The following is a 25746-nucleotide window of genomic DNA, read 5'->3' as shown; positions in this document are numbered from 1 at the left end:
TTGATAGAGAAATGAATGAAATCCTGAAAGAGTTGACGTGTGACTTTTTGTATAGCCAAAAGATGATCATGAAAAGCCCAAATTCCACAGTGAACACTTTCCATGTGTTTGAACCTGTAAAGTACCATACTGTTTTTATAGTGGCCACACAATTTTACGTTATCACCAGCAATGCGCAAGAGTTTCAGTTCTTCTACATCCTTGCCCACATTTGTTGTTTTCTGTCAGTTTGATAATATCAGTAGACATGAATTTGAGCAAACTCCAGGAGACAGTGGGGGACAGAGGAGCCTGGCATGCTATAGTCCATGGGGTCGCAGAGTCAGACACAACTTGGCTACTGATCAACAACAACATCATAGTATATGTGAATTGTCAAGTGTTTTAAATCATGCACCAGGTTTACAAATGTGTCATATGATTTTGGGGATCAAGTACCCAACTCTGAACCAGGACTGATAATACAAGTAGAAGACGCCCTTTCATAAAATAATTTTCTCGTCTCCAGATATTTTTGAAACATTATCTTTAAGGCATTGTGCTAGCTTCTGTGTATACGTCGGTTAGCAAAACAGACATATCTTGTCAAGTCCAATTGGAAAGATGGACATTCATAGATAAGTACATAAATATTTAGTATAGCAGATGCTCTTGGTGCCCATTCACTTACTCTTAGCACTTTGTGAAGGAAATACTTCAGTAAGAATGCCTGTATATCTCTGTCTGAGGATTTTTTTTTTCCTAGAAATGAGCATAGTTGGCCTGTGTACAGTGGAAGCCCTAAGTGCCGAGGCATTCCTACTACTGGGAGCAGCCCTCAGGCAATGGTGGATGGTGATGGTGGATAAATACCCCAGCTATCTTATCCTCATTTGGAATAGTCTTGAGACGTACTCTTTTTCACTCAGACCTTGCCCGAGGGATTTGGCTCTAGCTGCCCATGGTGGTAACTGATTTGATAGGATGGACTTTCCTTCCCTGACTCATTTGCCATCCCGAACAGTGTATCCTGGGACCACATCCCAGATGAACAACTTGCACTCAGATTGTCTCAGTGTGCATCCTAGAGAAACTCAAACTAAGAGACATTTTGATAAATTTTATGGAGGAAAAAGTAAAGATTGCTGTAAAAATTTGTGACAGGATGGCTACTGAGGACGTGTCACTTCAAAGTTTTGTAGGAGTATATTAAGGGAAGGCATATAAGGCTGAAGGAAATAGCAGGGTAAAGACCCTGTGGGTGTGATAGAGCATGGCATTTCTAAAAAAGGAGGTGCCACTAAAGGGAGTAAGAAAAATAATGGTGACAAATGAAGCTATATGTAAAGGCAGGGTCCAGTTCATACACAGACTTTTAGATCATGTCAGAAACTTGAGTCTTTATCCAAAAAGCAATGGCCAACCAAAAAGACTTTTAAGCAAAGGAGGAACATGGTTAGATTTACCTTTTAAAAGATCACTCAGGGCAAGTGAGAGTGGGACAGAACAGATTGGAGTGGGACAAGGAGGGCAACCTGCGAGTCATCAATTGCAGCAGCGTGAGCTAGAGACCATGGTAGTTTGGACTGGTGAAGGATTTCTCAGCCTTGGCACTATTGACGTATTAGGCCAGATCATTCTTTTTGTGTGGGGTTATCCTTTGCATTGTAGTCTCTATACCCTAGATGCTGGTAACATTGCTTCATCCAGTTGTGACCACCTTAAATGTCACCAGGCATTGCTAAATGTCCCTTTGGGATACAAAATTGCCTCAGGACAGGAGGAAAGAAGAAATGGGCATTTATCAGTACAAAATATATCCTTAGTTGCAAATAGATTGAAAAAATGGAGCATCCTCTTACAGTTGGGTATGTTTCACAACAAACCTTTCTGATCCTCCAAAGTACCTCCCAACCCCATTCCTACCTCTTCCTTATCTGGGTCAACTGGGCAATCAATTTTCTATGTAGCCACTTCTGAAATCTTGACCATTTACATATCCCATCAAAAATCAAATGCCACCTACCCTGTCTTTTCTGTAGACCCACTGCTTCTACCTGGTTGTGGCCTTTGTCTTATTAATTCCTCCCCTCTGCCCCACCAATCCTCAAAGTCTAGAAAAATGAACTTTTCCTTCTTTTCTCATGCTTTGTCCAAAGAACTTAGTTCAGTCAGACTCTTCTTCCTCTGGGCTCTCACAGCATGTGTTGCTATTTTGATTTCTTCAGCACTTAATTAATTGAGATGGTTTTCTATAGGATTCTCTTTTCTAACGTGTATCCTTTCTTCCCACTTCAGTTACAAGCAACAGGACTTCAAGGCCTGCATGATGCTTTTGTGTGTCTCAGATAGTACCTTTGCAAATAGAGCATGATATATAGTTTGCTTAATAAGCCTCCATGTCCCCCATGATTGCTAGAGAAGTTAATACTCCAGAAACATCTTTACCGTATTAAAGGGAGCTCTTCACATTTATATAGGGTTGCTCAGAGTGTATAGAAGAGATCATGCCACTGACTAGTCTTTTTTCAACTGTTATAATTTTAGAGGGCAAGCACCTGAAAATCTACTTTGGTGGCAGTGCTGCCAAGGAGAGGTGGTGACATTACTGTGAGTGAGCTCAACCCAAATGATGTTAACTACACTGTATTGCTTCACATTCAGTCCAAAGTCACAGAGAAGGCTTTTTATAAAACTTCTAATCAGAGCTGATGCGTAAAAGAGAAATGTTTAAAGGTCTCTCCCCCTCTCCACTGACTCAGCATAAATTGGAATGACAGGCACATAGTGAGGGGAGAACATGGTACCGTGAATAGAGATTTTTGTAGCACATTTCTCATTGACTTTAATGAGGTGTGTGTGGCTGAATGAGTTAGTGCAGTTGTCAGAATGGCTTTTTTCAAAGCATCAAGATTTAGCCCAAAGTCTCAGTGAATATTTGAAATGGAGCTGGAATTTTAAAAAGTAGTTTTGTTCAGAAAGCCCGTTGACCCAGGAAACACACAGGGTCCCTACCAGTTGCAGTAAGAGTGGGATCATCCTGAACAGTGAGGAACTAGGCAAGGTGCTGTGGAGTGTGGGCATGGACACACAATTGCAAGGCTAATTACGGTGCAAAGAACATGGGACAGGTGTCCCAGCAATGAAGCACTTTTGATTCTGTTGCTTTTCTGCTGTGTAAAAACCTCAGAATCCCCATTTAGGAAAAAGCCTTGCTGATTATTCAGGGATTTGATCATGTAGAAAAAGACATCAGTTTTTCCCACCTAAAAATGTCCATAAGGCAGTTTCCTTAATATGTCCTTATGGCCAGACTCAAAAATGAAGATAGTGTAAATCAGTTGATCAACAGATAGGCATTAATTGCCTCCTCTGTACAATGAACAGTGTTAAGTGTTGTCAGGCATTTAATTATAAGGCATAATCCCTTTCCTTGAGGAATTTACAAATATCTGAGCTCTTTAAAAAAATCTGTGAGTGAAATTGATAATGTGTCAAGTGTGTCGTAATAAAAATGAGGGTGTTTAGGATGCACATACAGAAAATAGACAAACCCAAATGCTTCATGTGTGGTAATTCAGTTAATAATGATTTCAAATTCAGCAGAAAGTACTGTTGATTGCTATTTTTAATGAGGAAAATGGGGCATAGAGGAATTACCAAGTACAAGGTCACTGTGTTTCACCATAGAGTGGGAATTTGAACCCAGGTAATCTGACTCGAGTCTGTGTGCCAAAAATAGTAATGTGTATTGATGAAGAAGAGAATTACTATTTTTCTAGAACAGGAAGGAATTTTCCCAACCTTGAATGAAGGATGTGATATATTAATAGATGAATGAAAAGGGAACAAGGTGGGGTCTTGGGAATGTGTGGATCTGGAGGTGGGTTTGTGGGGAGGTGGTGAAAAGTGATCATGCTTCAAGCAGCAGCTTGAAGGTGGAAATTAAAATGGCATATTAGGTGTCTGTGGGTGGAAGAATGAGTAGCTATTCTAATTTAAGTGATTTTGAGTGGAAGATTAGTCGATGGTATGTAGGAACATGGATTGGTACAGGTTTCTAGGCAAGCAATTTTACAGCACCTTACAATTTAAAATATATGTGGCTTTTGACCCAGCCTTGGGCTTCCCTGGTGGCTCAGATGGTAAAGAATCTGCCTGCAGTGTGCGAGACTTGAGTTCGATCCCTGGGTCGGGAAGATCCCCTGGGAAAGGGAATGGCAATCCACTCCAGTATTCTTGCCTCGAGAAGTCCATAGACAGAGGAGCCTGGTGGGCTACAGTCCATGGGGTCACAAAGAGTGGGACACAACTGAGCAACTAACACTTTCACTTTTCACTTTGTTCATATAGAAGGCAGAATTATTTACACTGTATTGCTTGTAAAAGTGAATAAATGACATTCAAAGAGAATTGTTAAATTGCTACACTGTGGGGTATTGTAAAGGACTAGGGCTCATCTATTTTTATTGACACTGAGAGATGGTTGTGATTTATTGTGCATTGAAAACAGTTATTTGGTGAATTATGTGTGTGTGTTATATATATATATATATATATATATATATATATGATTTTATTTAAAAATTAGGTTTAATCAAGTCCAGAAACACTTATGGAACCATAACTTTAGGCTGGGCACTGATCTAGGTACATGGAATACAGAAGTGAACCAAATAAAGATCCCTGCCCTCCTGAAGCTTATATTTTGGATTGAGACAGACAATACAAAATAAACATCATAAATAAGTAAATACTATGTTAGGTGGTAAGCTCAAGGGAAAAAAAAGGAAAATAAGAACTGATACATGAAATGGGATGTGCAAATTGGGGAGGTAGAGACAGTCTTAAGTGGGATAGTCAGGGTAAGACTCATCCTGAAGGTGAAAAACTGAAAATGACAAAAGGAAAATGGTCTCTGGGTAGACGGTACACAGTCACTGGAACACAGACCTTAAGGCAGGAACATGCTTGGTGTTCAAAAATATATACAGAGCAGGACTTGTCCAAAACAAAGTGCAAATCACATATGTAACTGTAAAATTTCAGTAGCCACTTTGAAAAAAAAATAAACAGAAAAAGAAATGTGAAATTAATATTAATAGTATATTTTATTTAAGGTAATAAATCCAGAATAGTATTGTTTTAACATGTAACTGATATAAAAATATTAGTGGGATATTTTCAAATTCATCTACTAAGACTCTGCAATATGATGCATATTTCACCCCTGCAGCACATCTTAATTTGGACTAGCAACATTTTACATCTTAATTGCCGCAGGTGGATGGTGGCCACCCTGTTGGATAGCAAGCACAGAGATAGGTCCTTGCAAGTCACAATTAGGATTTGGCTTATGCACGGAATGAAATAGTCATTGCAGAAGTTTGAGCAGAAGAGTAACTTCAAGTATCTTATATTTTAAATGGATCAGTCTGATTGGTGTTTTGAGAAACACCCAAGTTGGGGAAGGAGTCGAGAGACCTTTTAAGATGCTGTTGTATCAAACCAGGCAAAAGATGATGGTAATTCAGACTTGTATGTTAGCAGTGGAAATAAGTGGCCAGATTCTAGAAGTGTTTTGGAAGTGGAGCCAGCAGGATTCTCTGACAGATGAATGGTAGTGTGTAAAGGAAAGGGAAGTATCAAGGCATTTTGCCTCAGTAACTGGAAGATGGAATTTTGTGTCAAATGGTCATTCTGTAAGTGGGGAAGGTTTATACCAGTTCAGTTCAGTCTCTTAGTGGTGTCCACCTCTTTGCAACCCAACCCCATGGACCATAGCACACCAAGCCTCCCTGTCCATCACCAACTCCCAGAGCCTACTCAAACTCATGTCCATTGAGTTGGTGATGCCATCCAACCATCTCATCCTCTGTCGTCCCCTTCCCCTCCTGCCTTCAATCTTTCCCAGCATCAGGGTCTTTTCAAATAAATCACTTCTTCGCATTAGGTAGCCAAAGTATTAGAGTTTCAGCTTCAGCATCAGTCCCTCCAACAAATATTCAGGATTGATTTCCTTTAGGATGGACTGGTTGGATCTCCTTGCTGTCCAAGGGACTCTCAAGAGTCTTCTCCAACACCACAGTTCAAAAGCATCAATTCTTCGGCACTCAGCATTCTTTATAGTCCAACTCTCACATCCATGCATCACTGAGTCTGAATTTGGGAGTGAAATCTAGACTGAAGATATAAATTTGAGAGCTGTTAGCATAAATAAAATCCCCTAGATGAGGGCATGACAACCCACTCCAGTATTCTTGCCTGGAGAATCCCCATGGACCAAGGAGCCTGGCAGACTACGGTCCATGGGGTCACAAAGGGTCGTACACCTCTGACTAAGCACAGCACAGCATAAATAAAAATATTTAAAACTGTGGGACTAGGTAAAGGTCATTAGTGAATGAAAGGGTAAATTGAGAAGAGATGAGGTCTGAACACAGCCTGAAATCTCCGATGGTACACAGTCCAAGGCCTGTCTGGATGGAGTTACATTGTATTGATAATCATCTTTATCCATTGGTGAGGAGACTTCAAAGGTCTGGCAGAGAAAGTGGACTTTCAGTATCTAACTATTGTTTTGATAATAGATGTATAATAGTTTTGTGATTTATACATAAACCAGCAGTACAAGAGGACTTCTGGTTTCAGCATGGAAATATTAAGAAGCTGAGGAGCCACCAGTCCTGTCCTTAAAACAAGAGAAAGCTTGACAAACTGACTCCTCAGTGACTTTCTTGAGCCCATCAAAGAACTGAATTCTCAAGGCAACCTTCTATCCCAAAACCTGGAGAGGCAGGTGTCTGCAGGGAAGCACAGACTGAGTCATTTGTTTACCTGGAGCAGATGCCTCCAGAGACCATATGCCTGTAAGGAGCATTAAATGAGAAATTCTGATGAATTGCTGGAGGCTGAGTGTGGGCTAGGATAAGTGAGCACTGCTCTTTGGGGCCTAGGTCATGCTTTGGGGGAGCCTCACATGTTTCCACGGAGAAGGCAATGGCAACCCACTCCAGTACTCTTGCCTGGAAAATCCCATGGGCGGAGGAGCCTTGTAGGCTGCAGTCCATGGGGTCGTGAAGAGTCGGACATGACTGAGCGACTTCCTTTCACTTTTCACTTTCATGCACTGGAGAAGGAAATGGCAACCCACTCCAGTGTTCTTGCCTGGAGAATCCCAGGGATGGGGGAGCCTGGTGGGCTGCCATCTGTGGGGTCGCACAGAGTCAGACACGACTGAAGTGACTTAGCAGCAGCAGCAGCAGCACATGTTTCCAGGCCTTTACTCCAGGAACCTTTACTCCAGGAATCACTGGGCTCTCACTGGGAAGATAGATAATTTGGAGAAAGCTACCCACCCCATTTCTCTCTGCCCTGGTGATTGATTGTAGAAGTCAAGAAAGGATAGTTTCTCTGTATATGGCATTATGGATTGGCTTTTTTTTTCCCTTTCATTTCACTGGAGTCCCTGAGTGATTATGAAGAGCTGAGCACCATGCCAACTAGTGATGGACATGCCGTGTAAGCCAGAAATAAACTTTGTTTTTTATTTGCAAAAACAAATAGAAAGTTAACAGTGCAATCATGGAGATACTTGAAAGTCAGCATAGTAAAATTTGGTATTTTATGTTACATAGAGGTTGGGAATTGTTGGATGTGTTTGAGAAGAGGAGGAGTAATTTGATTTACCCAGTAAAACCATGCTCCTTGTCTGTTACTTGAAGAGCAGTGTGCAGCAAACATTCTCTGCTCCCTGAACTAATTCTCACCCTTGGCTCCAATAAGTGTCTAAAGTTACTTAATAGAAATAATAATAAGAACCCAAACTGAATGATAATTACAAGAATCCTGTTTATAGTATTATAATAAAATTTGCAGTGTGTATTGAGGCTATTTTTTTAAAAAGCATATTTGTAAGTTTTTTGATAGTATTTTAAAGCTTTATATAAATTCTAACAAAAAACATATGAAAACTCATATTGAGTAATTCTATCCATTTTTATAATTGCATGCCTATCATTAAAAAGAATATTTATCTGAGAGTGGAGTTCCTATTATTGGCTTATCCAAGGAGATTAAAAATTGCTGATTCTATAATGCATTTAAAATAGTTTTCTATTGAATATGCATCTAGTTACTTGCCTTTTAATTAAATAAGGATCTAGAGATTTTACCTTATAAAGTAAGGACCTCAGCTTGAGAAATAATTTTGATGCATGCTCCATATGTATTTGAAAAGGCAGTTTAATGTTGTGTCTAATATTTTTTTTCTGTGAGAGAAAAAGAATCTAAAACCCTAAATGTAATATATGTTGGGTTGTAAATCATGGCAACCTAGAGCAAGAAAAGATTGGACCTAGAATTTCCTTATCTTGCCTCAGATTTTTCATTTTTACCAAATGTTCTTTTTCATGAGCTATGACTGAGGATAGTTATGAGTCAAAGGCTTTCTGTTCCCAAATTCATACATAATATTTTGGTTAAGAAACATATCAGAGTCAGAGGACAATCCATACAGAGCAGTAGAAGGAAGGCAACCATTTGCGTCAGATACTAGAGTATAAATTGCCCCCCGCTGCCCCAAAGCAAACCCCATGATGTCTATGAGACTTTCAAGTTCTGACTGATGCCTAGAAATTTCTACTGATTTGAAGATGAACCTTGATTGAGATGTAAAGTTTCAGTTTCCAAGAAGCTGAGTAACATACACAGCAGGAAATGCCAATATCATTTTAATAGACATATCTTGTAAAGGTGAATTTCAATGAGCTTTCACAGCTTTCTGAACAGTGTTATCACACATTTTAAGTAAGTAGGTCAATGTTATCATTTATACATAATTTTATTTCTTTAGTGTTATATTTTTATGATTATCTTACAAATGCTTCACTAAAGATATACTGAATCTCCCAGTGATTTTATATCCTTTCTTATTCTTTTGCTTGAGAAGTCTTAACTTTCTGTCCCTGCTTACTACTTTGAAACCTGTCTCTTTTTTTCCAGCGTACACTCTGACTGAATCATTATGTCCTTTTCTTTAGAGTCCAGGTGCTTCCTGGGCCATTTGATTCTTCCAACATGTTAGTGTTGGTTCCTTTTATCTTTCTTCCATATTTGATTATTTTATTGTGAAACTCACGAACAGAATTACTCTCATCTATCTTTGTTGGACTGCAAGGAGATCCAACCAGTCCATCCTAAAGGAAATCAGTTCTGAATATTCATTGGAAGGACTAATGCTGAAGCTGAAACTCCAATACTTTGACCACCTGATGTGAAGAAACGACTCATTTGAAAAGACCCTGATGCTGGGAAAGTTTGAAGGTGGGGAGAGAAGGGTCGACAGAGGATGAGATGGTTGGATGGCATCACCGACGCAATGGACATGAGTTTGAGTAGGCTCCAGGAGTTGGTGATGGACAGGGAAGCCTGGCGTGCTGCAGTCCATGGGGTCACAAAGAGTCAGACACGACTGAGGAATTGAACTGAATTGAACTGATCTTCATATCCCTAGCTCATGCAGATGCAGAGTATGTTGTTGAGTTGCTAAGTCATGTCTGACTCTCTGACCCCATGCTTCAGAGTATAGATTGCTAAAATTTGTAAGAGAGAAGGAAAGAAAGAAAGAAAATTAGGCCTCTCAATCTGAATGAAACTTCCATGCCTGTTTATAATTATATATAATAATTTCCTTTAAAAAATCGTATTCTCAGACCAGGCACACTCTAAATCGTGCAAACATCTATATAATGACTTTGGGTGGGAGTTTTTGTTCACTCAGAGAAGTAACCTTACAAAAGAAAGACCTCCTCACATCCCACGAGCAGTTTTGCAAGTAGAATAATTAGAATTAATATATTGTCAAACCTACTAGAAATCGGCAGTAGTTTTTGCACAGTGATGCAAAGTTTTGAGAAATGTAAGTTTTGAGAAATGATTAGTGGTATGAATGCCTGAGATTTTTCATATTTTCAGGAAAGAGTGGAATATTTTGCAAATATGCCTTATATTATTCACAGTCCTGCCTGTGAATATTCCCATATACCTGCCAGCTGCAAGCTGCGAAGAAGCATTCCATCTTACTAAAACCATTCATGCATCTTTATAAAGTCTTAGTACCCGAGAGCCTCAGGTTTGAGAATGGAAGGAGGGGTGTGGTGAGTGGAGGGCCTTTTTGCAGAGTTGGCAAAGAAGCAGCTGGAACTGTATGTATTTCCTGCCTCCCCCTCTTTGGAGCTATTTGGGGACTCAGTGATCTTCAAAATACTTTCTCTCAAGAATTTTCAGGTTGTGTTTCATTATGTCTAGAGAAAAAATAATCTAATGCAGCATTTTCCAAAATGAACTCCCTGAAATGCTGGTGTTCACTGACAGTGTTAATTAACTCATAGGATAAATCAAAGTTAAGGACATTATTTCTTTCAAAATATATTAAAAAACTGTAAGAAAATCTCTAAGTAAATTTAAATAGTCCTTACTATTATGCAATACTCTTTGTTTAGAAATAGAATGCCAAATCAAGAGTGCCAGGGAGGAGAAAAAGAAATCATTCATTGCTTTCGTTTGTTCAAGAAATACTTTTTATTTATTATACTGTTGTTGATACTTAAGATATCTCAGTGAAAAGTGTCAAAGCATGCCTTTAAATCTACAGCAATTATAAATGACCTTCTATTTGATGGTTGCTAGTTTCTGTTATATCTTGTAATGTTTTATGTATTCATTTTTCATAAAAAATGATAGATAAAGTAGTTAAGTATGTCTAATTCACTCTAGTATAAATCTAAAAATAAATTAGGTCTCGATCATTTCTTATAGAACTTATTTAATTGCCTTTTAAAAATTATTTTGCTGTGAAATATGAGTGGATTTATGTGAACATTGGAGATTTTTCAGTGCATTTGAGTTAGAAAAGTATCACAAAGAGGAGATGGCTGATCCACACATAAAATTTCTTCGTAGACAAAAGCTTTTTCATATAATTCTTTGGGAAAACCTCTTGCCATGGCAAGTTACAGCAAGTTCTGAAATAAATTCAAGAGACAACATTTTCCTGCAACTTAGGCAAATTGTATGTTAGAAAATCATGGTTTATTGGAATTTTATAAGTATTATGAACGTAATCTCTCCCATTTTATCAGGCTAAACATGAAATAGAATCTCGTCTGGCTGGTTGGTTATCTTGGAGCAGTTTGTGGTTTAAAGGAAAGAAAACGCAGCTCTTTGCAAACAAAGAGAAAAAGTATATACACATATAGATAAAGATACATAAAATTACCTTATCTGAGTCTTACTTGGTCCAGCCAGTTTGGCTTTTAGAGATGTTTTAGGTGCTAAATTTCAGGAATATTCTTGGACCAAGGATAAGAATCCTTTCCCACTATTGTTTGGAAAAAACAAGACGGTCTTCACGTAGCTGTGTGCATTTCATAAAAATCAACCAAAACTTCCTTTGTTTAAAAAAATTATTTTTTCATGTGGAGGGGAGATCAGACACAATTTCACATATTTTTTTTCACCCCAAGGACTTATATGCTCATAGGAATTCAGGAAATGTTGATATGATAGCTTTGAACAGAGACGCTGAATCAGATTTATCAAAGGTACATCCACTTAGCTTGGACCCTCAGTCCTGATTATTCTCTTTGGCTCAGTTTTCTCATCTGTCACATAAAAATACTAATATTTAATATGCAGCATTCTTAGAAATTAATAAGCTAATGAAAATGGAAAGAGCTCAGCACTGGACCTGCCTCAAGGAAAAGCTTCAGTGGAAAATAATCATTTATATGATCATCATTATGATTAGGTATCTACTCTGTAAAACTTGCAAATAAGATGCAGAATATTAGATTGGGTTTGGTTTCAAATAAATTCTCTAGTTGGGGATCTAAGAGCTATACACTTGAAGTTATAGCTGAAAATAAAATTAGTGGTATGGATAAAATAGATTTAAAAAAATAGATTTTTAATTTAATATAAACTTTAGATTTTTCTTTTATATAAATATTATAAATGGTCCCTCAGTTTGAAGTTTCTTCATAAATACTGCCCAGTTATATTGTTCATTAAGTAGAAACAGACTCACTGATCATCTTCAGTAAAGTTTGTATTGATTATTAGCTTCTTGAGGGGACAGAAAAACAAGAGGCAATTCAGTTTTGCCAGCTTATTTCTCTTTGAGCAGTAGAAAGGTGTTACATTTTGTTGCTGCCAAGTGGAGCAGATTAAAGGTCAGGACAGCTTGTGATATCTGCTCCCCTGATAGGAACATTCCAGCAGACATGTGAGAGGGAGGGAGTAATTTTTAGTCTACTTTGTTCATGAAAATCAAGAGAATGTAACATCAGAAGTAATTTTTTTTGTTTCAATTTTGTTATGTGATTTTGATGATGGGATTTTTTTTTCTTGTTGAGGAAACACATACTATTTGAAAATATGGTGAAAAAGAAATTCTGGAAGAAAAATGTAAATAATAACTCCCAAATAATTTCCAAGGAATTTGTGATTTTCTTTGCCCCTAAACTCTTTAAGTATATTCATTTGTAATTACTGATAAGTATGATCCCGTTGCCATTTACTTTATTGTTTTGAGTTCGAATTTATACACCGTTTTTGTGTTTCCTGTCTAGAGAATATCCTTTAGTATTTGTTGGAGAGCTGGTTTGGTGGTGCAGAATTCTCTCAGCTTTTGCTTGTCTGAAAAGCTTTTGATTTCTCCTTCATACTTGAATGAGATCCTTGCTGGGTACAATAATCTGGGCTGTAGGTTATTTTCTTTCATCATTTTAAGTATGTCTTGCCATTCCCTCCTGGCTTGAAGAGTTTCTATTGAAAGATCAGCTGTTATCCTTATGGGAATTCCCTTGTGTGTTATCTGTTGTTTTTCCCTTGCTGCCTTTAATATTTGTTCTTTGTGTTTGATCTTTGTTAATTTGATTAATAGGTGTCTTGGGGTGTTTTGCCTTGGGTTTATCCTGTTTGGGACTCTCTGGGTTTCTTGGACTTGGGTGATTATTTCCTTCCCCATTTTAGGGAAGTTTTCAACTATTATCTCCTCAAGTATTTTCTCATGGTCTTTCTTTTTGTCTTCTTCTTCTGGAACCCCTATGATTCGAATGTTGTAGCATTTAATATTGTCCTGGAGGTGTCTGAGATTGTCCTCATTTCTTTTAATTCATTTTTCTTTTATCCTCTCTGATTCATTTATTTCTACCATTCTATCTTCTAATTCACTAATCCTATCTTCTGCCTCTGTTATTCTACTATTTGTTGCCTCTAGAGTGTTTTTAATTTCATTTATTGCATTATTCATTATATATTGAAATCAGAGAGAATATAAAATAGAATTGATGTACAAAGTCCTGTATAACTTTTGTCCTGGCAATGCCTCTGTTCAGAGGGAGGGAGGAAAGTTTATTCTTTGCAGATACCCATCGTCCACCAACTCACAACTCATCATGTCATCCAGAGATGTAGGCTGTTCATCTAGGGAATTCAGACTGCGTTTACAATGAAGGCATCTCTAAAATAATTTGTTTATTCAGAAGAAAGATCATTCCACACTTCACAAAAGGGAAATAGTATGACTTTGTTTTATTCTAAGAAATTAAGAAGGAGCCTCAAACCTCAAAGCACATGGGATAGCCTTAGCAAGTAGTATTCTATAATATTTGCAGAAATACTTTATTTCCATATAAACATTTTCCAAGAATATTGCTATAGTATATATTTATTGGAACCTTCCTATATTGTGCTTCCTTATTTTAAAACCCTTTTTAATTCATATGATGAATAAACCCATTTTATGGATGAATAAACTAGATACTCAGATATTTGGATATTTGTTGCTCTAAAAATCTTTGAGTAGGCATTGAAGAAGCTTTCATGCTGTCTTCTTTGTAATATTTTGAATTTTTTAAAGCTTAGCACTTTATAGCCCAATCTAGTCACCTTATTAGATATTCTAATTTGCTCATCTCAGATGTTTTGCATGCTACTATAATGACTATAATTATATCATTTCTGAACTTTAATTTGTGCAAATATAAAGTAACTGACTTTCATTTTGTAGTTAGCAAATAATTTCTCAGATTCACCAAAATGCTTTGGGGAGGTGTATTTATTAAATACAAAATATATTATTTTTGTAAATTTAGATTATATATAAATATATATGTGTATAAATTCACACACACACACACACACACACACACACACACATATATATATATGCACATACATATAAAATTCCCAGTGGGAAACGTTTGGTTCCATTATGATTATATAATAGCCAAGGTAATAGCCAAGGGAGTGCCAACTGAGTACAAAGTTAATAACTTTTTAAGGTAGGATTCCAGAATTAGTGCATGAAGGGAACAGAATAGATCTGTTTGAAGAGTTCATTAAATTAGGTTATATATGCTCTTATGAAATATAGAGGAGCATAAAAGCACCCAGAGGAAAACATAGAAACAACACAAATTTTTTAAGAACCAATGGAATTGATTTATGATGAATTATTGAAGATAAAGGGATCTTAATAATAATAAAGACTATATAAGCAAGGAATATGTCTAATGCCAATATGCTGAGGAAATGGCTAAGTTCAAAAAAACTTTACCCAGTGATTAATGAGAGTTGGAAACACTTTCATATTCATGATACAGTTGCCCAATTAAAGATGTTAGAGAAAACTCCCTGAAAATGGGAAGCTAGCTAAGCTCGTCTGATGTTTTGAAAATAACTTATTTTTTAGTTTAAAATGCAGGGATGAAAATAATCCATGCAAAGAGAGAGTAAGTCCTTGAAATATTTACTAACAGTGAAATGCTCATGACATTTGGTCAAACATTCTTAAAATAATAGATACAATGAATATGGTAGGTTTTGTGGTTTATTTTTTTACTTTGCTTAAATATGATATGATGTTTCCACCCTTAGTGGGGGTAACATATCACCAGAGATGAATTATAGACAGAATATCTACCAGGTGGTATGGCTTCAGGTCAAAGTAAGCAACTAGATGGCATACCAAATGACTAGATAGACCAGAGCAATGAGGGACTCGCTTTCTCTCTGCATGTGAAGGTCTTGAATTCTTGACTCAGAGGGGATACTGTTGTTAACACTGATGTCTATTTTAATTAGTTGGTGCTCACTTAATAGCAGTTGGAACAATTTGAAATTTTGCCTCTGAAGAATCATTAACTTGGGTCTTTTTGAAGATAAAAAATGACTTTATGAATAATAGAACCCATACTCTGTGATCAGAAATTTATATGTATTTATTTATATAAAGGATATGTGATGTAGGTTGTATTCCCCAGAGGGCAGACTTTAAAGGAGCAGTTTACTGTGCAGGATATTGATTAAAAAGTATCTTTGGGATCAAAACTGGGTGGGAAGGTGGGGGATGAAGCAACAGTAGTGCAAAGGAGAAAGTGAAGTGAAGTGAAGTGAAGTGAAAGTTGCTCAGTTGTGTCTGACTCTTTGCAACCCCATGGACTATACAGTCCATGGAATTCTCCAGGCCAGAATACTGGAGTGGGTAGCTTTTCCCTTCTCCAGGGGATCTTCCCAACCCAGAGATCGAACCCAGGTCTCCCACATTGGTAAAGAAACCCAGGCAGATTTTTTACCAGCTGAGCCACAAGTCTTTGGGCTAAAAGGCCTGAAGACTCCCTTAGTCAGCCCCACAGGATGCGCTAGAGCTGGGTTGACCCTTCAGGGTTGTCGCGGATAGCGCCAAGATGAATAGACTTTTGTACTGTGGGTTAATCACTTATTGGACATGGACTGCCCTGCAGAGGCGGCTGTCCAGAGCTGAGGTAAACCCTGAAGGGTCTGATGGCTGATGCCAGTGCTGCTACCACTCCAGCTGCTGGGACACCAAGTCGTTCAGAGAAGGGGTATCTGGGCTGCTCACCATTGTGTCTACCAGAGAATATGATAACTTCTTTGTCTAAATCTTCTTCGGTTATGGAAATGTGATAAACCTTAATCAGCCCTCACTTATCTGACACTTTCATATCCACAGCTTTGTTTAGAATCACATATTTTGGTCAATTTATGTCTTACTTGGGTGGTGTATTGGGAGGGGATTGTAGCCTGGACAGAAGAATTAAACGTTCTTTGGTATGTGAATCCTTTAAAAAAATCTCTTGGGAAAGAATTGAGGTTTTTGGAAGATACCTTAACTCCATTTTGTGAATTTTATTTTGCTTGTTTGTCACTTCCCTTTCCAAGAGTTGAATTGTTTTAAACTGTATGTTTACTTGTGCATCCTGCAACTATTTATTGAGAACTGATAATGTGATGCTCAATGTGGCATGCAGATGTGAATCAAGTATACAAATCTTCCTCAACTTATGATGGAGTTATATCCCAATAAACCCATTGTATGTTGAAAGTATCATGTTGAAAATGCCTCTAGTTGGGCAAAATCATCTAACACAGTCTATGTCATAGTAAGGTCTTAAATATCTCATGTAATTTTTTTGAATGCTATACTGGGTAAGTGGGGCTTCTTGCATGAAATGTTCCCTTGGTATCCCTAATTTTCTTGAAGAGATCTCTAGTCTTTCCCATTCTATTGTTTTCCTCTATTTCTTTGCACTGATCACCGAGGAAGGTTTTCTTATCTCTCCTTGCTATTCTTTGGAACTCTGCATTCAAATGGACATATTTCTCTATGGTGGGAGAATTCTGAAAGAGATGGGAATACCAGACCACCTGACCTGCCTCTTGAGAAATCTGTATGCAGGTCAGGAAGCAACAGTTAGAACTGGACATGGAACAACAAACTGGTTCCAAATAGGAAAAGGAGTACATCAAGGCTATATATTTTCACCCTGCTTATTTAACTTATATGCAGAGTACATCATAAGAAACGCTGGACTGGATGAAGCACAAACGGATCAAGATTGCTGGGAGAAATATCAATAACCTCAGATGTGCAGATGACATCACCCTTACAACAGAAAGTGAAGAACTAAAGAGCCTCTTGATGAAAGTGAAAGAGGAGAGTGAAAAAGCTGGCTTAAAGCTCAACATTCAGAAAACTAAGATCATGGCATCCGGTCCCATCACTTCATGGGAAATAGATGGGGAAACAGTGGAAACAATGAGAGACTTTATTTTTGGGGGCTCCAAAATCACTGCAGATGGTGACTGCAATCATGAAATTAAAAGACACTTACTCCTTGGCAGGAAAGTTATGACCAGCCTAGACAGCATATTAAAAAGCAGAGACATTACTTTGCCAACAAAGGCCCATCTAGTCAAGGCTATAGTTTTTCAGTAGTCATGTATGGATGTGAGAGTTGGACTCTAAAGAAAGCTGAGCACTGAAGAATTGATGCTTTTGAACTGTGGTGTTGGAGAAGACTCTTGAGAGTCCCTTGGACAGCAAAGAGATCCAACCAGTCCATCCTAAAGGAAATCAGTAGTCCTGGGTATTCATTGGAAGGACTGATGCTGAAGCTGAAACTCCAATCCTTTGGCCACCTGATGTGAAGAACTGATTCATTTGAAAAGACCCTGATGTTTGGAAAGATTGAAGGTGGGAGGAGAAGGGTAGACAGAGGATGAGATGGCTGGATGGCATCACCAACTCAATGGATATGAGTTTGAGTAAACTCCGGGAGTTGGTGGTGGACAGGGAGGCCTGGCGTGCTGCAGTCCATGAGGTTGCAAAGAGTCGGACATGACTGAGCAACTGTACTGAAGTGGGGCTTGGCTTACAAGCCATGGTTTGAAATATTTATTCTTTAGCTGATGTATGGAGGTCTGAATTTGGCACATGAATGGATATTTTAGGTTGAGAGGATGTGTTAAGATAATGGGTTGCATGAAAGTTGAATGTATGAAAGTCACAAACTGACTGGAGTAGTAGTTCATGTTAGGACTTTATATTTCCAATGATTGGCTTGAGTAAATTTAGTCTAAAAGTTTATGGAATATTATTTTTTAAAGTTAGATTCTGAAAAGAAAGGGAAAAGTTGTATTTAAAATAAGGGCCTGTATCTTTGTGAGACTAAAATCTTAGTAATTTTAAAATAGATTAATTTTAAAAATTCGTGAAATACTGTTCTATTTTAATACAAGTAGAATCCTATGACAAGCTTTTATGCTTATCATTCTATTTTAGTTAATATTTCTCTTAAAAGCTACACTACCATGGCTTGAAATTATTTTATGATAGTTTCCTATACGGGATTTTCCTTATTTGTTTCAATTATGATTTTTTTAAAAATTCATTTTATATTTATTGTGGCATTTGTTAAGGTAGTAAAACACAATTACTTTGGAAAGCTCATTGGTTTGCTGAGATTCCTGTTGCTGTCTCAGCTATTCCTTTGAGAACTCTAAATTGTAGCATAATAATGAAAACTTTTATCATTGGAAATTCCCCTTTTAACTTAATCAGCATATACTGGCCTCAGTAATTTGAATGGCCAGAGGTATCAGTTCTTAAACCTAGGTGTCTCTTACACATACAGCATTGTGAGTAGTGAGAAAGTGCTATGAATCTTTTTTTTTTTTTTTTTTTCATTTTTACATTATGGTTTCTTTCTCTTTTTATTACTGGATATGTAACTGTTATATGTTCAGAGGAGAAGAGTTCAGAGCAATGTCTATTTAAATAGAATGTGGGGCTGTATTTTCTGTGGTATTATCTGACATAGATTAAATATACTTATTCAAAACTGTCTTTTTGACAAAACTACTGAGTAAGAAAATTGTTACCAGATTAAGTCCTATGCACCCTGCTGGGGCTCTAACCCAGCCGAGGCAAGGCTCTCTGCCATGGTAGGGAAGGGTTCCTCTTCTGTTTGGGTTGGAACAGCCAAATAACAGAAGCTGAGATCACAGGCTCACCACTACGTGGGTCTGAGCTTGAGCGTGGTGAGAGGGATTTCATTTTAAAAAATAAAGACAAAGGGAGGAGGAATGAGGCTAATGAAGGGGAGGCATATGCATTAGTCTATGGGAGAAGGGGTAGGACTTTTCAAGGGTGTGGGGTGCCACTCTCTTTTGTGATCCTTAATGTTGGATCTTGGCCACTGGTGGATGTGTGTCATTTGATATGCTAAAGTGGTTTCAGCAAATAAAGAGACTCAGGATCTCTTGGAGGTCAGACTTGTTGCCGTTTTGGTCCCAGCTTGTTCCACCTGTTTTTGTTGTTGTTGTTGTTGATGTTATTTGTCTCTCCTTATAGGTTCCTTTATTAATACTGGACCCTGTAACTTAAAGATCCATGTTAAACTCCTGCTAAAGTTGGGGTTTGGAAGGTCTTGAGCAAGGACCTGGTGCAGCTCTGGCAACAAAATGAACAGAGAAAAAACTAATGACATTTTCCAGTTTCTTGAATAGTGAATTAAATGTGTTGAACTGTGTGGTGTGTTTCTTATGTCAAGCAAATGTTAAGTTATGTCATATCTTTTACACCCATGCAATAACCTGAGTAATATCCTAAGGTTTATTTCTAGGTGTCAGTTAAGAAAGATTTCCTTCTTGTGAAGTCCCAGGGCTGAGGTTTTAATGAATACATAGATTTTCAAACTATATTCGTTTACTTCCTATGACCGATGGCTTTAATGAACGCCCAACAACTTACTTAAACCAAACAAATAATTAGTCTCAATTACAGAAGTGTAAATTTGACTCTAATTAATGAACGTGCCAGGCTTTACACATTGGTTTAAGTGTAATTGATCTTAGGGCCACAGAGATCAATTTAAAGTTTGGCGAAATGACAGCAAGGAGGAAGTGACTCAGTTGTAAGAATGCTCAGCACTAGAAAGATTAATTAGTGTATTAGTGATAAACTAGTAGGTGGCTGATGTAATAATGATATCCCCATATTAAGAGGTCTCAAAATAGGATCACCCACCTCAAAGCTTTTAATTGTATACAATTACTATGTCACACATACTCTTTTAAAAGAATATTTGTCACATTCCTTTGTTCTCCCTTTAATTTTAGGTTTTTTTTTTTCTTTTTCATAATTAAAAGAAACATCCTAGAGGATGCATACAACTATTTTACATTCTGCTTCGAAGTATTCTTCCTTTACTGTGTCAGTAGGTCTGGGTGTGGAAAATCCAGTTGACTGCATTTAAAAGATAATGACTGATGGCCCTGCTAGTGTTCTTCCATGTCCTTTGCTGTTAGGGAAGTCTGCTTTTGTGGTTATGTTAACTTCTTCCCACTTGGATGGGAAAATGTGGAGGGAAAAAAAAGGAGCAAGGCAGTTCTATTATGCCATTACATTTCCTCTCCTTTGAAGAGCTTCTGATCCTCTCGATGATGTGATGAAGCCGAATGGTGAGGAAAGCCACACGGATGGCACCTTCAGTTCATGTCCGTGTGTGAAGGGTCACCGGCTGAGAGAGAGGCAGGCCAAGTCCTAGATCAAGAGAGAGAGGTGGCTGCTAAGTGAGGAGTTGCGGACATGAGACTACTACGGAGTCTTTGTCCTTTGTGCAAATGTTCTGTGCCTGTGTTCTTTTCTTCCTTCCTCCCCCCTGCCTCCTAACCCCAGACAACTCTCCTAATAAAAGGATTTTGCAAGAAAGATGTCAAAGAAAATAGAACTTTTCAATAAGGATGTCAAAAGAAATGGTTGAATGAGGCCGAGGGGCAGCTTGAGAGTAGAGTGGAGGAAGGTGAGAAAGGCGCTATTTAGAAGTTAAACCTGGAAAACTGGGGCAAGAATCAAAGCAACGCTATGGGCACGGTTGAGGTAACCAGGGCCCTGAAGATAATCATAAGGAGCCAGAGTCTGAGGCAGGAAAAACGGCAAGGCCAGTTAAGAGGTTTAAGGCAGAGGATGGCCTACTTAGAAAAAGATCTTTTCAATAGCCAGACTTGGGACAGGAAGGCAAGTAGCTCAGGAGGCTCCAGAGTAGGTTACATTTGAGTGGAAGTAGTTCTGAGTAAACACAAAATTGTGATTATACTGAATTCTGAAGAGAGCATTAAATTACGTAGTCACAGGCAGGAACATTTCCTCTTTAAATTTTTCTTATAAAAGTTTTCAGGATAGTTCTTCATGTATCAAATTTTAATTTGCATTGTGTTGTGAGTACAACCTCATTTAGACTGCCTTATTGGAAGAACATTCTAAATCCACGAACATTCTGAAAGAGGCAGAATTTTGCTTCTTATAAATATATAAAGAGGCTCAGGTTAACCTTTTATACTGTGTGAACTCCTTTGCAGTATTTCTTAGAGGACTTTTTAAATAGATAATGTATCAAAGGAGTTTTATAAACACTTGTTTTATTAAATCAGGCAATTAGAGTAATTTAGTATCCTAAGTCAGAGAAAGCAATGGCACCCCACTCCAGTACTCTTGCCTGGAAAATCCCATGGACAGAGGAGCCTGGTGGGCTGCAGTCCACGGGGTTGCGAAGAGTCGGACACGACTGAGTGACTTCACTTTCACTTTTCACTTTCATGCATTGGAGAAGGAAATGGCAACACACTCCAGTGTTCTTGCCTGGAGAATCCCAGGGATGGGGGAGCCTGGTGGGCTGCCGTCTATGGGGTCGCACAGAGTTGGACACGATTGAAGCGACTTAGCAGCAGTAACAGCAGCAGCAGTATCCTAAGTAGTTTAAGTACCTTTTTTGATACCTCATTTGTATTAATTATTTGGGGGGAGTATATTTTTAAACACACAAATTCTGAAGCCAAATTAGTTGGATTGAATCCTGACTCTACCTGTGTGAGGACACTGGGCCTCTGCATGTCTGTCTCACTTCCCTCACCTGTAAAATGGGCTAATAGTAGTGCTTATCTTAGAGTGGTTGTAACAATTTATTATACACACACATACACACATATATATATACATACACAATATACATATGCATATATATGCTTAGTACAATAACAGAAACTGCTTATTAAATATTTACTATTATTAGCATTCCAACAGTATTTTATATACGAACAATCCCCTTAATAATAGCAATAATAATATTATAACTCAATTCTAATCTTAATAATAATCTCAATTTTTCTGCATGCCATCCCTCAGCTCTTCCTGCTGTTTCTATTCTTTCCTTTCAAGTGAAACAGGAGTTGCCTAATATTTGCTCTCCTCCCAGTTCTGGTAGATCCTACCAATCTGGTTTGTGAAACTACCGCTTCAACTAAACTGGTCTTGCCAAGGATTCCAGTGACCTGCACATGGCTGAATCCAGTCCAGTCCTGAGTCTGTATTTTACTTTGACCTTCCTGCAACAGAGGATCGTCTTCCCTCGTCTGCCAGGAACCACCATCTCCTGGTTTCCTTCCAGATTCATTGGTTGCTCCTTTTCAGTTACCTTTGTTGATTTTGTCTCTTCATGTAGAAGTCTTAATGATGGGGGATGCCAAACTTATTCCTTGGTCATTTCATGCAGTGCTATGATTATAAATATTATATTGACAAGGATCTACTTTACAGCCCAGGGAACTCTGCTCAATGTTATGTGGCAGGCTTAATGGGAGGGGATTTGGGGGAAAATGGATACATGTATATGTATGGCTGAGTCCCTTTGCTGTTTACCTGGAACTATGATGACATTGTTTGTTAACTGGCTATATCTTAATACAAAACACAAAGTTTTAAACAATAAATAAATAAGTTATATATGATGATGGAAGGTACACTAAACTCTAAATCAGAGCAGGGGAAATGAGATACACCAGAAGTGGGAGTGCAGTGTTGGAAGACTGTAATTTAAAACTAGGGGGTAAGACACATGAAGATGATATCTGGGCAGAGACCTGAAGGAGGTAAAGGGATTATAGGATTATACATGGGAAAATTGTTTTTAGCAGAGAGAACAGTAAGTGTGAAGCCTTAAGGTGGGAGTGTGTCTAGCATGTTTTAGGGACAGTGAGGAGGCATTGCGTGTAGAACAGCATGAATGATGGGACAGTGGTAGGAGATGACATCAGAAAAACAATGGGGGCCAGTTCATATTATGCCATGTAAGCCATTATAAAGACCTTGGCTTTTACTCAGTGGTCTGGGGATTCACTGCAGGATTTCAAGGAGAGGACTGATTATTTTATTGACATCTGGGTTCTGTGTTGAGAATAGACCAGAAGAGGGGAAGAAGCAGACAAAGTAGACCAAGTATCACTATAGCAATCCAGCAGGGAAATTATAATGATTTAGACTGGTGTGGTACCAGTGGAGGTAGAAAGAAGTGGTCACCATTTGGATCTGTTGTAAAGGTCAAGCCAACAGAATGTGAGAACCGTTTTATGTGGAGCAATGCAGAATGAGAAATGAAGAAAGACTGAAGTTCTTTTCTGAATAACTGGAAGGGTGTGAGCAGAACCAGCTTTGAGGAGAATATCAGGTGTATAGTTTATGGGTATTTTAAATTTCAAGTGTCTATTAGTCCTCTAAGTGAGAATATTAAGTAAGGAATTAGATAAACAAGTCTGGAATTTGGAGGGGAAATTGGGAAAAGAAATACCGATTAGCCAGTTTCAGCTATACAAAACTTTGTATTTTGTATTAAATACAAAACTTTGTATTTTGTATTAAGATATAGCCAGTTAACAAACAATGTCTTGATAGTTCCAGGCAAAGAGCAAAGGGACTCAGCCATACATATACATGTATCCATTTTCCCCCAAACCCCCTCCCATTCAGGCTGCCACATAACATTGAGCAGAGTTATCTGGGCTGTAAAGTAGATCCTTGTTGGTTATCCATTTCAAAAAGAGCAATTTTATTTATTTATTATGTTTCTTACCTTTTATATCTTCTCCCACTAGAAGGTAAGCTCCAGTAGGGAATGGAACATTTGTCACTTACTGATAGATCAGTATCTGTCATGTAGTAGTTGTTGTTCAGTCGCTCAGTCGCGTCCAGCCCTTTGACCCTACAGACTGCAGCACGCCAGGCTTCCTTGTCCTTCACCACCTCTTGGAGTTTGCTCAAACTTATGTCTATTGAGTCAGTGATGCCATCCAACCATCTTGTCCTCTGTCGTACCCCTCTCCTTTTGCCTTCAAATATTTCCCAGCATCAAGGTCTTTTACAATGAGTTGGCTCTTCGCATCAGGTGGCCAAAGGATTGGGGCTTCAGCTTCAGCATCTGGTCCTTCCAATGAATATTCAGGGTTGATTTTCTTTAGGATTTACTGGTTTGATATTCTTGTAGTCCAAGGGACTCTCAGGAGTCTTGTCCAACACCACAGTTCAAAAGCATCAGTTTTTCAGCGCTCAGCCTTCTCTATGGTCCAACTATGACGTCTGTATATGACTATTGGAAAAACCATAGCTTTGACTAGATGGGCCTTTGTCTGCAAAGTAATGTCTCTGCTTTTGAATATGCTGTCTACATTTGTCATAACTTTTCTTCCAAGGAGCAAATGTTTTTTAATTTCATGGCTGCAGTCACCATCCACAGTGAATTTGGAGCCCAAGAAAATAAAGTCTGTCACTGTTTCCCCATCTATTTGCCATGAAGTGATAGGACCAGATGCCATGATCTTCATTTTTTGAATGTTGACTTTTAAGCCAGCCTTTTCACTCTCCTCTCACACTTTCATCAAGAGGCTCTTTAGTTCTTCTTCACTTTCTACCGTAAGGGTGGTGTCATCTGCATATCTGAGGCTATTGATATTACTCCTGGCAATCTTGATTGCAGCTTGAGCCTCATCCAGCCTGGCATTTCACATGATGTACTCTGTATAAAAGTTAAATAAGCGGGGTGATGATATACAGCCTTGACATACTCCTTTTCCAATTTGGAACCAGTCCCTTGTTCCACGCCTGGTTCTAACTGTTGCTTCTTGACCAGCATACAGGTTTCTCAGGAGGCAGATAAGGTGGTCTGTTATTCCCATCTCTTTAAGAATTCTCCATATTATATTGTGATCCACACAGTCAGAAACTTCAGTGTAGTCAGTGAAGCAGAAGTAGATGTTTTTCTGGAATTCTCTTGCTTTTTTTGATGATCCAACGGATGTTGGCAATTTGGTCCCTGGTTCCTCTGCCTTTTCTAAACCCACATTGTACATCTATTTGGAAGTTCTTAGTTCATGTACTGTTGAAGCGTAGCTTGAAGGATTTTGAGCATTCCCTTACTAGCGTGTGAAATGAGTGCAATTGTATGGTAGTTTGAACATTCTTTGGCATTGCCCTTCTTTGGGACTAAAATGAAAACTACCACTTCCAGTCCTGTGGCTAATGCTGATTTTTCCAAATTTGCTGGCATATGGAGTGCAGCACTTTGACAGCATCATCTTCTAGGATTTGAAATATCTCAGATGTAATTCCATCACCTCCACTAGCTTTGTTCGTAGTGATGTAGTTCATAGTGATGTAGTCATGTAGTTGGCACACAATAAATACACATTGGATGGATGAGTGAATGAAAGAATATTCTGTTGGGTTTTCTTCTCCTATACAGATATTATGTTGAAGAGGGTTTTTGATTAATGTAGATATTATATAAGATACATATGTGCCATAGACAAGGAGCATCATTGTTACTTTTGTTTGATAAATAGGCATAGCCAACATGAACATTACTGCCCATAGCATCTAGTGTTGCTCTCATCTGCCCTGTCTTCTCTTAATCTTGTTAAACATTGCTTCACCATCAAGCTCTGCATTACCTGTGAACTTTTCCTTCTCAAACATTGTTGCTCACAGTGATTTCCAGTTCCTCAGAGTTGATGTAACCCTTGTTTTTTTCTACTATACAATTTAGCCATCACTTTTTATATGTTATGTTGTCT

This window comes from Bos taurus, chromosome X (genome assembly GCF_002263795.3).
Source record: "Bos taurus isolate L1 Dominette 01449 registration number 42190680 breed Hereford chromosome X, ARS-UCD2.0, whole genome shotgun sequence".
NCBI classification, from domain to species: Eukaryota; Metazoa; Chordata; class Mammalia; order Artiodactyla; family Bovidae; genus Bos; species Bos taurus.
Note: the sequence above shows the minus strand (reverse complement) of the source record.